The sequence below is a fragment of the Tupaia chinensis genome, unplaced genomic scaffold, assembly GCF_000334495.1.
Source record: "Tupaia chinensis unplaced genomic scaffold, TupChi_1.0 Scaffold000206_1, whole genome shotgun sequence".
Classification (NCBI taxonomy): domain Eukaryota; kingdom Metazoa; phylum Chordata; class Mammalia; order Scandentia; family Tupaiidae; genus Tupaia; species Tupaia belangeri.
In genome coordinates this window covers 2,367,421-2,382,733 of record NW_006159681.1, presented here as the reverse complement: position 1 = coordinate 2,382,733, position 15,313 = coordinate 2,367,421, and the positions used below count along the sequence as shown (strand labels likewise).

Here is a 15,313-nt window from a genome sequence, read left to right as displayed (position 1 = left end):
TCAAATGTACACTTAGAATCTGGGCTAAGATCTAACTAGGTGGAACCATCTGAAACTGCTCTCCCCCCAAAACTGGAAGGTACAGGGTTCAACATAATACATGTGTGTTTTCGGGTTTTTTTTTGTTTGTTTGTTTTTATTCATTAGAAGGCATGTGTGCTTGCTGGAGAGAGATGAGAGAGAGAAAGAGAGAAAGAGAAAGTGAGAAAGCATTCCCTATGGGGAATGGTCACGCTGCAATTCCTTCTTCCCCCATTTCTCCTTCTGGAATTTTGGGCTCACATGCATACCTGCCATGTTTCTTGAGCCATCAGGTCTGGGACTTGAACCGCACAATGAGCCATGTGGGATTCAGCCATCTTAATCGTCACACAGCACTGGCTGGCCCATGCATGATCTTTATGTGATGATTTCTGGATTTCCGGTTGAATTTTTTTTTTTTTTCAATTTATGTGCTGTGTGTGAAAATTAGTCGACTTACACTTAAGGTTTATTCCTTTTTTTGTTATCTGTATTATTTTTCGACATAATAATGAATAACACTCAAAATTTCTTATTCAATTAGTTGGTGTTTGGGACCAGGGTTTAATGTTATGGTTTTGTTTGTTTTTCTGTTTGTGCTTAATACACAGCATACATCTTTCATTGTGTTAAAAGTCAGAAGCATCCTATCCTTCAGTTCTAGCACTAAATGTTAGGTTTTGTTTTAATATTAGGTTAAGAATCATCATTTTAGACTAAGAGGGATCTTAGCTGCATTTTGCACACTGTGCTCTACCCTCCTCCCACCTCCAAATGCTACTTTAGATCAGATGTTCCTGATCATATCTCCATGTTTCTAAAGAGCTACAAGAAAAACATCCTTTCATTTCAAAAAGATAAAAATTATAGCCACACATATCTGAAAACTGTACTCAAATCTGGTTGAATCTTAAATGCCCTTCAACCCACATCTGCCAACATCACTCTGGGGTTTATCTTTAGTTTACTTCTGCATATAATGGTATATTCTTCCTTATGTACTCAGTGTATGACCAGTGTCTCCTACAAGACATTCCATAGACATTGGACCTTAGTTAGGACTCTTGATAATTTGGCCTTCCATGTAATCAAATAAAGCTACCATATCCACCAATTCTAAAAAACCAATTGGAGATTATTTGGCAAGATCCAGTCATAGGACCCCAAATTCTTCTTTTTACATACCTTTAGATTTTTTATCTGAAAGTAAGCTCATTTCTACATATTTCAATTCCCCCCTAACTCTATCTCGTTCCCTGTTACCAAAACTAAAAGTACATTTTTCTCTTAAATTGCCAGGGAGCACATGTGCAAGAGAGAGCAAGAGATAGAGATAGAGATAGAGAGAGAGAGAGAGAGAGATGGAGAAAGCATCCCCCAATGGGTCAAGTTCATGCTGCAATCCCTTTTCCTCCTTCTCCATCTTGTTGGGATTTCGGATACAGATGCATATGTTGATGTGTTTTTCAAGCTGCCAGGGCTGGGATTTGAACCACATTCAGCTATGTGGGTTCTAGTTTCCTCAACCACTAGGCTACAGGGCTGGTCAAATTCTCTTATTTTTATTTAACATTTATACTTGGTCACCTAATGGTTGGCTAAGACTTCATTATAAGCTTAATTTGATTAATATATAACATTTTGGTAGAAACTATTGAAAGCAGATGTATACTGTACTTGATACACATTTTTTTCAGCCCTTTCTTTTTCAAAGCTTGCCATGGGTTCATCTTGGCAGATGCCTCAATTTTTCTCAACTACCATGACCATTGTTTGTTTCCTCCATGCTGCTGAAATTGGCACTGTCATCAACTCCTGTCCAGGGTGACCTTAGTCTAGGCTAACACACATCACTATTTATACAAAGCCTGTGGTTTCTGAGATTTATTATACAACATATCCTAACCTTACCTTACTTTTCTTATTTTTCAAAACTAGAATCAACTACTCCCTTAGGAAAAGTGATTCCTTTTTGTGGAGAATAGTTTTATAGACCTAAAATGAGCTTCCATGTCATACACTAGATTGTTTTAAATGATAGCATAATGATGATTGAATGTGTTTCCAGTCATTAGAATGACAGGACTAGAATTTTTTCTGTCTCTTTTCTTTTTCTCTCTAAAATAAAAATGCTATCTTGATATCTTTCCTCTTCTGGTGTAACTTTTCTATTTTACTGCTAATTTTAGTTTACCATATGTCATATAAGATGGTATGAATATACTTCCTCAATGTTTAATGAACCTAGTTGCATTAAACCAGTCATAATTGTTGGAAAATATTTCCACATGTGAGATAATATATCAAAAATTACAATTTAAAAGCTTTTCTTGGAAATTTGTCATAAAACAGAGTGTAAGGTGACTTTAGTGTCTCATAATATATTTCTCAGAAAAAGAACAATTAAAGTATATGTCTACCATTCCTCTATATTCCTAATATAATAGGCATAATTAGCCTCCAAGAGCCATTAAACTGGTTCATCCTCAAAGGAATTTATTCTGTACATTTAAAAGAAAAAGAATTCAGAAAGTTAAAGCCTATATTAAGTATTCACACTGTATTTTTTAGTGCAAATACTTAAACTTTGAATTGACTAAAATATGCTATACCTGCACTTGAATTAGGCCCTTAGGGTAATTTTTACAACTATCACAGTTCTAAAAACATTAAAAAATATTTAAGTATGCAGAGATTATTCAGCTTATTGTTTTTTTTTTTCTATTCTAATTTGTCAAGGAGACCTTAGAAATAAGAATTCCCCTGGCCCAGCAGGTGGTGTGGCAGTTAATGTGCTGGTCTCCCACATGGTCGACCACAGTTTGAGTCCTGAACCTGGTGGCTTGCTCTCTCATTTTCTTTCTCTCTCTCTCTCTGTCTCTCTGGTGAGTATGTGTGCCCTATAGTAAATTGAAAAGAAAATAATGATAATAAGTTTTAAAGAATTTAAAAAGAGTTAGTGTGCACTAATTAAAGAAAAAGTAGAATTGTCCAATTCTGTTATATTATGCCAAAGATATTTTAATTTGCATTTAAACTAGCTGAGTATGTATGGCTTTATTAGAGGGTTTGACTCTCAGAATGCATTTTATTTATAACAGAGAGAGAGCTAGACAGTCACTGAAATTATATTTGACTAACATTCATATTTAGCAACTGTATACAAAGCCTTTTCCTACAAGGTATTTGAGATAATTTATGACCCAAATCATAATAGAAATATAAAATACAATGAATAAAGTAACATCAGGCATGAGAAGAGAAACAATAGAAATATAGCTGTAATAAACACTGTGATAAAACAGCTGCGATTGAGTTTTAAATCTGGTATGAGCGACAAGGAGAATTCCAGAGGTTACTAGATCTGCAAACCCACGCAATAAAGGCAACTTTGTTCTTAAAAGATTTCTCAGCTGACTTGAAGCAAAGCATTTAAACACTGTACAGAGGGAGCAAGACTCAGCGTGGTCCATTGGTCCACTGTGGTTCATGTCTTGGTTCCGTTGACTTGAAAAATGCAATGGGCACTGTGTGCATACCTAGCTAGGACATTTTCTTTCTCTCTCTCTCTCTGTCTCTCTGGTGAGTATGTGTGCCCTATAGTAAATTGAAAAGAAAATAATGATAATAAGTTTTAAAGAATTTAAAAAGAGTTAGTGTGCACTAATTAAAGAAAAAGTAGAATTGTCCAATTCTGTTATATTATGCCAAAGATATTTTAATTTGCATTTAAACTAGCTGAGTATGTATGGCTTTATTAGAGGGTTTGACTCTCAGAATGCATTTTATTTATAACAGAGAGAGAGCTAGACAGTCACTGAAATTATATTTGACTAACATTCATATTTAGCAACTGTATACAAAGCCTTTTCCTACAAGGTATTTGAGATAATTTATGACCCAAATCATAATAGAAATATAAAATACAATGAATAAAGTAACATCAGGCATGAGAAGAGAAACAATAGAAATATAGCTGTAATAAACACTGTGATAAAACAGCTGCGATTGAGTTTTAAATCTGGTATGAGCGACAAGGAGAATTCCAGAGGTTACTAGATCTGCAAACCCACGCAATAAAGGCAACTTTGTTCTTAAAAGATTTCTCAGCTGACTTGAAGCAAAGCATTTAAACACTGTACAGAGGGAGCAAGACTCAGCGTGGTCCATTGGTCCACTGTGGTTCATGTCTTGGTTCCGTTGACTTGAAAAATGCAATGGGCACTGTGTGCATACCTAGCTAGGATCTTGACAGGATGGATAACCAGGACCCATTGGTGGGGGAAGAGGGAGTCTGTCTTTCTCTGTCTGTCCATGCTAGCATTAGAAAAAGCAAGAGGGAGGGGGAAGGAAAAGAATAAAAGGAAGGAAATTTCCAATGTCCGATCGATGTCTTGTTGCTTTTTCATATTTTTTACTTGAATATCCCTTGCTTTGCTAAACTGAAGTGGCTTTGCTACTGAATGACGGTTACTAAAGTTTCTATTAATAAGCAGAGATGAGTGTAGTCGGACAGCTTGAGAAAATAATTATAGATGACTGAGCAAAACACAATCAATAGAATTTCAACGCCTAGTATATAAAAGCATATTTCGGTAGCCAGCCAGTGGCATAGTGATTAAGGCGGCTGGATTTCACATGGCTGACTGAGGGGTTCTAGTTCTGAACTGGTGACTTAAAACAAAAACAAACAAACAAACAAAACAAACAAACAAACAAACTGCTGGGGACATGTACATGCATGCTCAAAGTACCAAGAGAATGGAGGAGAAGGGAGCGTGGTGTGGTCATCTGCCCTGACATTAGGCAGGGGATGTTTTCTCATTTTTGCTTTCTATTACTGTTTCTCTATCTTTGTCTGGCAAGCACACATACCCTATAGAAAAAAATTTTAAGTGCATTTTTTGTACAAAAATGCGTAATTGTGGACCTACATCTTAGAATTAAATTCATATTTGATAAATGTGATACTTAATAAAACATCGTCCAAATGATCTTTTTAGTTTCCGGCTCCAAACAGGTAATCTTTTCTATGTTAATAAAACTTTGCTGGTCTTGGCTATCATTACACACAGGAAAGTTCTGGGGAATGGAAGCATTTGCTGAGCTACATACTCTATAAGACAGTAATAATGGGAAAAGCAAGTCACCAAAGCCTGTCATTTGCTACCCAACACAAGGACATCGAGTGTACGCCAATTATACTGAGTAACATGAGATTATGCTTTTCGGTTTAAGGATTTGCCCTAGTGTTTACAGAATCCAGTTTTGAATTGCATTTCAGCATCAGCATGGTTGATAAACAGTCTCTATTGCTTTGGATTTATAATTATACAAAATAAATAGCAAAGTCAATTTTACCTGCAATTTTTTTAAGGTAAATGACCCATGAACAAGAGTGGAAAATCTGATGAATCTCCCACCAGCTTTTCAAAAACACCATGTGCAAATCTTATATAAAGGCAAGAGTCATCTAGCTTGTGAAAATAGATCTTTGTCCTCTATAGAATAACTATGTTGTCATATTTGATAGGTATTCAGGAATATCTCATGAATCCAATTAAATGCACCAATGAATTTTTTCGACAGGAATAAAATGTAGTCGAGCATAAAGTGATGATTGATATAGCCATTTTCACTTAATCTTTGAAATTTTTTAGTAATTAATCACTATCTTACTTGCACAATAAACTGTAAGTGCATCATAATATTTCATAATAAATTAATAAAATAAAGTATGCTCTTTCGACATTAGAATATTATGACTATAATTTATTTACACATAAAAAGTCTCATACAAGATGCATGGTGTTTTGTTGATGGCAAAGCTAACAACTCATTTAAATAAAAGTATTTCATATCTAGGAATCATGGTATTCTTACTTTAAAATATAAGTTTTATTATGTCCAAATCTATTTATGTCATTTTTACATAAAAATTACTTGCAATATGTTGCAATAATGATGATATTAGCAAAAAGACTGAAATGGTTTTTGTAAACATACATTTAGCAACATCATTGACCTAAAATTTTGTTTTACGAAATACGAAATATTTATGAGAATCAATGCTGATTTAATTAATTAAAATTATTACTAATAAGTACAATTTAGTATAAGTCTTATTTTTAAAATAAATCTATAAATAAATTAATATAAAATTATACAGTGTTGGTTTGGATGTTTTTTGATTGCAAATAACCAAAAGTTAAAACCACAGCTAACATAAAGACAAATCTTGGAAAATATTTGTAGGGAATCCAGAGCTCAGGTGGGGTACAGGGTTAGTTTTCTGGCCACTCAAGAGTCTCATCAGTGTCTAGTTTGCTCTAGAACAGAGCTGGTCAACACACATAGTGTGTAAGCCACACATGAAATGCTACATTCACCAGTAGTCCCATTAAAAATGTAAAACGGGAGAGGTGGAATTAACTTTGATACCACATTTTAATCCAACCTATCCAATATGTTATCAATTCAACATGCTATTGATATGAAACTTATTTATAAGCTAGTATGCAATTTTCACACTGGATTCTCAAACTTGGTGTGTGTATCAGTACACACTTAGTGTGCATCACAATTTGGACTAGTCACATCTCGAGGGCTGGACAGCCCTCTTGTCAGTGTCACAGTATCAGACACCCTTGGTGTAGGAGGATGGCAACTGGCACAGTAAGGAGCTTCTGCTTCCTCAGCTAAGCCTGATGGGAGAGAAACTATTTCTGTGCTGATGAAATTTACCCATATACCAAATAACTTCTCTTGAAGTCAATATGCTGTTAATTTCTTACAATGTCCATGAGGTACACAGCACGTGGGTGGCTACTGATATGAGAATCAGGGGACCCACAGGAAGGGAAAAGAAAAGAACAGGGATTGCTCTTAAGAGAGCATAGTGAGGGTGAATGGCAAGATCGTACTTTGAATCATCTGTGACCTGTTTCGATGTTTTTAAAAATAGGATTTTTTTTTTTTGCAATGATTTAATGAAACACAACTTGATCATTCATCTTTGTCCAACCAACTCCTAACATAGTTTCTTCAGGAAGGTGTGTGAAGCTTTAGAAAATTTTAGAAATTTCCTCCTAGCTCAAGATTTTATTAAACTCTCCAGCCGTTGACAGAAAAAGAGTTCACCTCTTCAAAACATCCCGTCTTTGTGTATTGTCTCTGTATTTATTCTCTTCACAGCCTTTTCACTTCCTGCATGGCAATGATGATGCTTTATTAACTGTGGACCATAAACTGCTGTGTCATTCCTCCTGATTTCTTATCTGTCCTAAGGTAATTCCATATCATAAACGGGAAGAACAGAATGCCTAAATGTGGAAAGAATTCTTTTTCTTTCATAAATTCCTTTTTGTTTGTAAGAAAATAAATCATTTTGCTTCTTCATAGGTATAATAAAGTTTTCTTTCAAAGGCTAAACACCAAATGCCCATGGTTATTTGGATAAAAAAAGTCAATTTTTCTTTAGTAAGCTTCATTTAACTGAAGAAACTTCACCATTTTAGAAAATTACCTTCCAAACTACTTCATTTGCCTCACATATTAAGTGATATGATTTCAATCACTTCACCTGCAAAATGTAGTTAAAATGATCATTTTTATATAATCCCAAGTAGCACCATGGTAGGTATTTTTTTTAAACTCAGTTTTTCCATTCGTAGCTGAGACAATCACTTGTAGAATATAAAACTATATATTATATGAAATAATTAAATTCAGGGAAGGTGATAAACCATGTCATGGTACGTAAGCCATGACATCATTAACATATTTCTAATCACAGACAATGTATTTATGATTAACATTGATGTTAAAACTAGAGCTGGCTTATTTCAAGCCATGGCTCATTTAGTATGGAGAAGTGTTTGTGCACAGCTGAGGAATGATGGATTTAATAGTCATGGGTTCTTCAAGAAATCCAGGAAATATCCCAGGAGAAAACATCAAACAGCCAAGCTTACCAGCTAAAAACTCTTAACTCTTCCTTTGGAAAAACTCGTTATTTTTATTGTATGAAAGGAAAAAAATCTTATTTAAGAAAGCAAACTAAGTTAAGGAATGCTCCCTTCTGAGTCTCAACTGAAAAATCTGAAGAGGACAGGTAGATGATCAGGTGGAGTTCGGAATCTTGCTAGCTGAAATTGTTTGTAGGTGTTGAAAGACAGTGTACACTGTAATTGTTCCAACAGATGGCCATCTGCCATTCAGGGACAGAGAAGCCAATGGAGCTCCCACAGGCTGAATGAAGAAATCCTATATTTACTACAAATGGCTTTACAGTAAATAGCCCATACATATCCACATCTCCAGGTCTACTGGAAAATAAGGAGACCGAAACACAGGATTATCTTGCCTTATACACTTTTGGGCATTTATAACAAGGTCACATGATTCCAGTTAAAATCTCAGCTCAGTTTTATGGTTTGTCCACAGCAAAGATTCCCTGCAAGGCTTCAGTAGTACAGTAAATAAGCTCTCATTCACAGTAGAGATATTTTTAAATGTCCTGTTTTATATGTAAGGTGATATCATGACCACCAAAACTTCTCCTTCTATTTTATTGAACTATCATCTTGCTAATTCCTAAATGTACTTTCAGAAATTTTTGTTTTCTTCAAATGTAAAGATGGGTTCACATGTTCATGTCCTATTAATTACAATTATATAATCATTTATACAATTCAGAATAACTTATTTTCCTTTATAGTAAAAAAAGGATTACGTTTGAGATTTTTTCATGAAGTTGTGAAAACATAAAAAATAATGTCAAATCTTTGTTTACAAGATAGAAAGGAATAGGTTCAGGTTTGAAGAGAATTGAAGCTGCTGCCTGTCCACTAGTATCTCTTACGAAGAAGAAAACCCATTAAGAGCTCCTGAACTATGAAGCCAAATTAACTATCACACAGTGACAGATTAAACACAGAAAACACACACATACTCACACACAGGAAGAGAGGAAACCTGCGTTTAATCCTTCTCCCAAATTAACTCTCACTTTTCAGCACTCACATTTTGTATTTTTGTCTTATAGATCAAAGACAAATTAACTTGGATTGCATCTTCTCTCCATGGCACATTTTCTATTATCACAAGGAAGCATAATTGCAAGTATTTTACAGATAGTAGTTATAACAAAACTGAAATTTCTAGCCAGAAACACTGTTCTTTTATAGATAATATCCATTCCTTAAAGCTTTCTTCCTTTCCCTTCACTTCCTCTATCTTCCCTTTCTCCCTCCATTTCCTTTTTATTTCAAATTATTACAATAATCTAAATAACAATTGTATATATTTCTGGGGTACAACGTGATGTTTTGATCTTTAGGTTCTTATATGGAGAAAGATAAGATGAATTTTCTTTTACTTGCGCCTCAAAGTGCTTGTAGCAAAATCACAAGTCGAGATGGGGAAAGGGCACTGGATGGGAGCAACGGTGTAAAAGGAGAGTAAAAATGAAAAAGTACATTCCCATTTGGGGCGGTTAAGTCCTGGGTGTCAGATTTTTTAGGAGGAAATGCTGGGAAGATCGGTGAGGGCCAAACACGAAGTGCTACCAATGTCATTCAAGCAAAACCTAGAGATTACTCTGTAGTCAGCATCTGATACTTTCATACTTCTGTATTTTGGATTTTAAAATCGTTTTTGAAATATCAAGTGATACATGATTTTTGTTTAATAATTCAAATAAAACAGGAGTGAGGAAGTACGATGGCTCTATCCACTCTGCTCAGCCCAGCCCACTAGGGGACTGGGTCTGCAAGTTCCGAATCTAAAAGCAAACAAACAAGACAAGTATGGTAACAGCAGGATAGTGCTGCTTCCCCAGCTAACAGTCACATCTTCCAGGCTATTCTTCTGATGTTTACCTTCCTACTTCTCCAGGCCTTTTGGCTCTTAATTACTCATTTTTAAAAATAACTTTTGTTATTGTATAGAAATCCAACTAAGCTTTTGTGTATTCATTTTTATACTGACTCCTGAATTTGCGTATTAGTTCTAGGAGCTTTATTGTGGCGATTCCTGGCTGCCTGCTCTTTCCAGAAACTTGAGCATAAAAAGGAGTTAGAGATTAGGCATGGTAGAAAAGGCATGTTGAATCAAGGAAAGTTTTTCAATGTCAGTGAAAAAAGTCAATAGAAAAGATGATGCTGACAGCTTGGATAACTAGCCTAAATATATTTTTGCTCCTTAACAAATTAAGTGATAAGAATTATTCATTATAGTTCCTGCCACCTCAGTCACTTTATTGATTCCCTTCAATGTTTCCCCACTGCTTCATCTCATGATCTCTCCTCATCTTATTCTACTGAAACAGTTCTTGTGAGAGGTCATACCACAGGCACAGACCACACAATTACAGGTAGTGGGAACATCACAGCTGCTCCTAGTCCCTGTGCCCTGACTGTTGGGTGGGGAAGTGTATTCATACCAGGCATGGCTGGACACAGTGTGGGGCTCGAACTCTACCAGCAAGACTCTAACAGAGCTTCCCCTACTGTTCTCTTTTCACTAAAGGTTGAAGCACATATGTGGCCCTGAGGAACCCAGGAACAAGGACATTCAGGTGGCCAGGTAGAATAAGCTTAGGTGCTAGCTCTTCATGGGAGTCTCGGGAAAGCCAGTCGCTCGGCAATGGAGACCCTGAGGGTTTGGTCCTGGGGGGGGGTTATGTTCAGCCGAGCCATTTCCACCTGAAGAACGGAGGCAGATACTAGACTTCTGTCTTCTCTCTTAAATAACCATCTACCCAACATTTCTATCTACAAAGGTATAAAACAGCACTCTCGATTCTCTTCCTAAACCTTTAACTTGTCATTTCTGTAAAATCTATGTCAAGCCAAGTCACCATCATCTGTCCCTTGAACTACTGTAGTAACGTCTTAAATGCCCTTCACTTAGCTATTGTCCTTCTACCATCCAGTATCCACCCAGCCCCAAGAATTCTCATTTTAAAATGTTGATGCCACCATAGAGCGTGAAACTCTTTAAGAGGTTTCCATGACACTGGAATAAAATTTCAACTCTTAACCTAGACCTATGGGGTCCTTCATTGTTTCATTGTATTCAGTCTTGGGTGACCACTGGCCCCATATTTGCCATTCTCTTAACACTCTAGCCATACTTGTGTTCTCTCTAGTAGGCCAGGCTTGCTTCACTGTGGTTCTCTTGTCTGTGCCTGAAATTTCATTTTTAGATTTTTGCAAGCTGACCTCTTCCTATTTGCACTTGAAGTCCAATATTCACTTCTTTCTTTATAAATAATTATTTATTTATTTAATTCAATGTCTTATTATAATTAGTATTATTATTTTAATTTGACCAGAGAAAGACAGAGAGTGAGAAAGGTACATGAGAAAGCAAGCCACCAGGTCCAGGACTCGAACCATGATCAGCCATATGGGAATCCAGTGCCCTGAACCACCACACCACCTGCTGATTCCATCAATATCACCTCTTAGAGAAAACTTAAATGGCTGAGTCACTCACTTTATCATCACTCTCCTACACTTTCTTTACACAAGGTCTGAAGTTACTCTGTTTATTATTTTCCTACCTTGGTTTTTATTGGTATTTACTTCCATGTGAATAAACACCTAGTTTCCCTTCTTCATCTTTAGGTTGTCAACTACCTAGAAATAGCATATAAGGTGATTCAATACATAGTTGTTGAATGAATGAATAAATAAACAAGCTAATAAATCTGCTCTAATTAATTTTGTGCCAGTATTTCTTCTGAGTCCATAACGTACATAGGCAAGGAGACCACATTAGTTTTATACTCTGCAAATGAGGTAGATCCCCTAGACCTTAATAAACAGCATGATACACTTCGATTGAAACAAATAAATCAATACCATTTCCAGAAATGTTATTGCAATCAAAGCTTATATACAAATGTGTTTATTGCAGCATTGTCTATAGTAATAAAAAGTGGGGGATAATGTACATCATGCCAAACAATGGACAATGGTTAAATACAGATTTTGCAATGTAATACTGTGTACCACTTCACTGCCACATAATTAAACTTCGTTCCCAATATAACATATAACTTGAAAAAATGCATATGAAGTATGATCTTTATTTTATCTATTTATCTATAAACTTAATCTCTGTTTTTTTAATTGTATATCTATACCATATGCTAAAAGGTTAACAATATATGGTAGAATTAATGGTGATTCTTACTTTTTTTTGAGAGATTTTGCTATAGTGCCCTTGCCAAAGAGACACAGAGAGACAGAAGGAAGAAATCACCCCCTGAGGGATGGCACACTGCAATTCCTTCTTCTCCATTCTCCTGTTGGGACTCTGAACAGGCATGCATAGTGCATTTTAAGCTGCTGGCTCCATGACTTGAACCATGGTCAACTCTGTGGGAGTCCAATGATATAACCATTACACTATTTGTCAGTCTTTATCTTTACTTATACCTTGAGTTTTTTTCAATTAGGGCATGTTCATTTTGCCATTTATACGTTTTATTGTTAATTTCAGTTAAAGTATACATATTCATCCCTTGGAGGTTCATCAGATTTTCAGAAATCATACTATCTTAAATTTAAAAAGTGACTTTCACTGATACCCAGTGCTAGTCTGGGGCATTGGCAGATAATCCTGATCTGCATGTATTCCAGGAAGGCCATGTACAAGAGGAAACACTCGGCCACTAAACCCAGGATTGAAAAGAAAAAGAAGCTTCACAAAATGCCTAGGAATTGCCTCGAAAGCTGTTGAGTCATGGCAAAAACCCTTCAGTCAGCATGTTGGAAAGCTGCGAGCTAGCATGACTCCTGGGACTATTTCGACCATCCTCCCTGGATGCCTCGGGGACAAGAGAGTGAAGCAGCTGAACAGTGACTTGCTGCTTGTGACTAGACCTCTGGTCCTCAAATGAGTTTTAATGCATAGAACCTACCAGGAATATGTTATCACCACCTCCACAAAAATTGATATTAGCAAAGTAAAAATCCCAAAATATCTCACGGATGCTTACTTCAGGAAAAAGAGGTTGCAGAAGCCCAAACACCAGGAAGGTGAGATCTTTGACACAGAGAAGGAAAAATACAAGAGTACAGAGCAGTGCAAGGTTGATCAGAAAGGAAATTAGGGCAAAAAATGGGGAGATACGGTATTTGTGGGACACAGATATAGTTTGTTATCTTTTGATGAGGATGTGTATAGTGTTCTCAACTGGATGATGTATGTCATGCTGGGTAAAGCCTCTTTACAATCTAAATGATGTATGACAATTGAATGTATAAATAATAATAATAATCATAAAATAATAAAATAAAAAACTAAAGAAAAATACTAAAAAGAAAAGAAAGCTGTGTATTTTACCAAAAATCAAAGCTGTTCCTCAGCTCCAAGGCTACTTGCTATTCATGTTTGCCCTTACAACTGGAGTTTATTCTCACAAATTGGTGTTCTAAATTTCTTGTCAAGTACCTAATTAAATAAATATATAATAAATAAATAAATGTGACTTTTAATGAAAGACACAAAAATTGCTTACTTAAGGAAAATAAAGCTCTATTAAAAGAGCATTTATACTTTCACTATAAGCTGCATACACTAACAATAATGGGTGACAACAGTGAGGCCAGACTCGTTAGCACTAACGTCTAGAAAAGAAAGTATTCAAGTGGGAAGAAAGTCCATTAAATCAAAGAGATTTGCTATTGGAAAAGTGATGAAATCTCCCAAATAAGACACTTCCAACAGAGTGGAATGAGGGAGTTTGCTGTAAAGCTTGGATTAAAAGTTTCATAGGGGTTGGCAGGTGGCATAATGGTTCCATTGTTGGACTCCCACGTAGTCAACTGCAGTTCAAGTCCCGGGCCCAGTGGTTTAAAACTCATGCTGGATGCGTGTGTGTGCGTGACCCAGATCTGGAGAGGAGAATGGACAAGAGAATGTGGTGTGTTCAAACTCCCTGAGCAGTGATTTCTTGCTTTCTGTCTCTCTGTCTCTCTGGTGAGTATATGTACCCTATAGCAAACATCTCTCAATAAAAGAAAAAAATGCTTGTTAAGAATTGATGAAAAGTAATAGCACCTCTTTTTGATCAATGGGACTGGGGAGAAATGTTCACATATTGAAATGCTCACATTGTAAGCTAAACAATGTGATTGAATGTATATACAAAAAGAAAGAAATTTTTAAAAAAGTAATAGCACCTCTAAGAGTTAAACCATCTAATTCACACAAATGGTGCACTTTAAGTTGTTGCACAAAAGAACAGACTTGTTATATGAAATTTTAAAAGCAATGTACAAACCATATAGAATTTATCTTGGAATACTGTTCATTGTCCACAAATTGTTCAGCTGACATCCATCTGTGTTGCTTCGTTTGAAGCATGATTGAGAATAGCTGTTGCCTGTATTTGAGGGGAAGAATTCTCGCAGATGGTGAGTATGGTTAAAGAGACTACCTGGGTAGAAAGGTAGATTGGAAATGTTCAGGCCATCTTGTGTTAAACACAGTCACCCTGGGGTATTTGTAAAACTTTTTTCTTTTCTGGGTGCAATCTAGCTAGAAAATGAAGACTGCTTGTGTTGATAATCCCTGTCTTTAGGCCAATTATTTTACATTTTGGTGCCTCAGTTTCCTTTTTTTGTGAAATGGGATAGTATCACTTGCTGCGGAGAGCTGTTGGGAAGGGTGGCTGTAAGGAAACAGTGTGAAGTGTGTGGTATATGTGCCCTGAGTTGACAATGACACCACCTTTCCTTAAAGATAAAGATGGGATATAACTGTCTACTATTTCAAACCTTGGCAGTATTGACATAGCTGTGCTATTTCCTAGCATGATAGCTTGCTTTTATATTGTAGGTTGCTCAGTAAAATACACTTGTCCTTCCTATAAAGATCTTTCAGTCTGGCTCCATAGTGCTGTGGTTAAGTTCTGTGCAGAGGGAACTGGATCCTACATGTCTGACTGTGGTTTGAATCCAGGCCCTTGTGAACTGAAACCCATGTCTGGCATGTGTGCATTCCTGGGACCTTGATCGGATAGAGAAATGGAGGTCCAAATGACTGTGAAGTGCCCAGAAGGTTTTATTATGGAGGGGTTGCTTGCTTTCTCTCTCTCCCTAGCACACACATGTGCCTTCTGGCAAGACAATAATAATAATAATATAATAATAATTATTATTATAATAATTAATAATAATTAAAACTTGCCATATTTTGTCATTTAGTATCCAGATCATTCATGTCTCTGTTCGAAACCAGGTAAATGGTTTACCCCCAACCATTTACTGGCTGG

At 36.1% G+C, this 15,313-nt stretch overlaps 1 protein-coding gene across 1 annotated transcript in view; it reads right to left on the bottom strand.

Moving 5' to 3' along the window:
• The window catches only part of DOK6 (docking protein 6), a 293,919-nt gene that overhangs the window by 57,412 nt on the left and 221,194 nt on the right, over window positions 1–15,313 (bottom strand). The window lies entirely within an intron of this gene.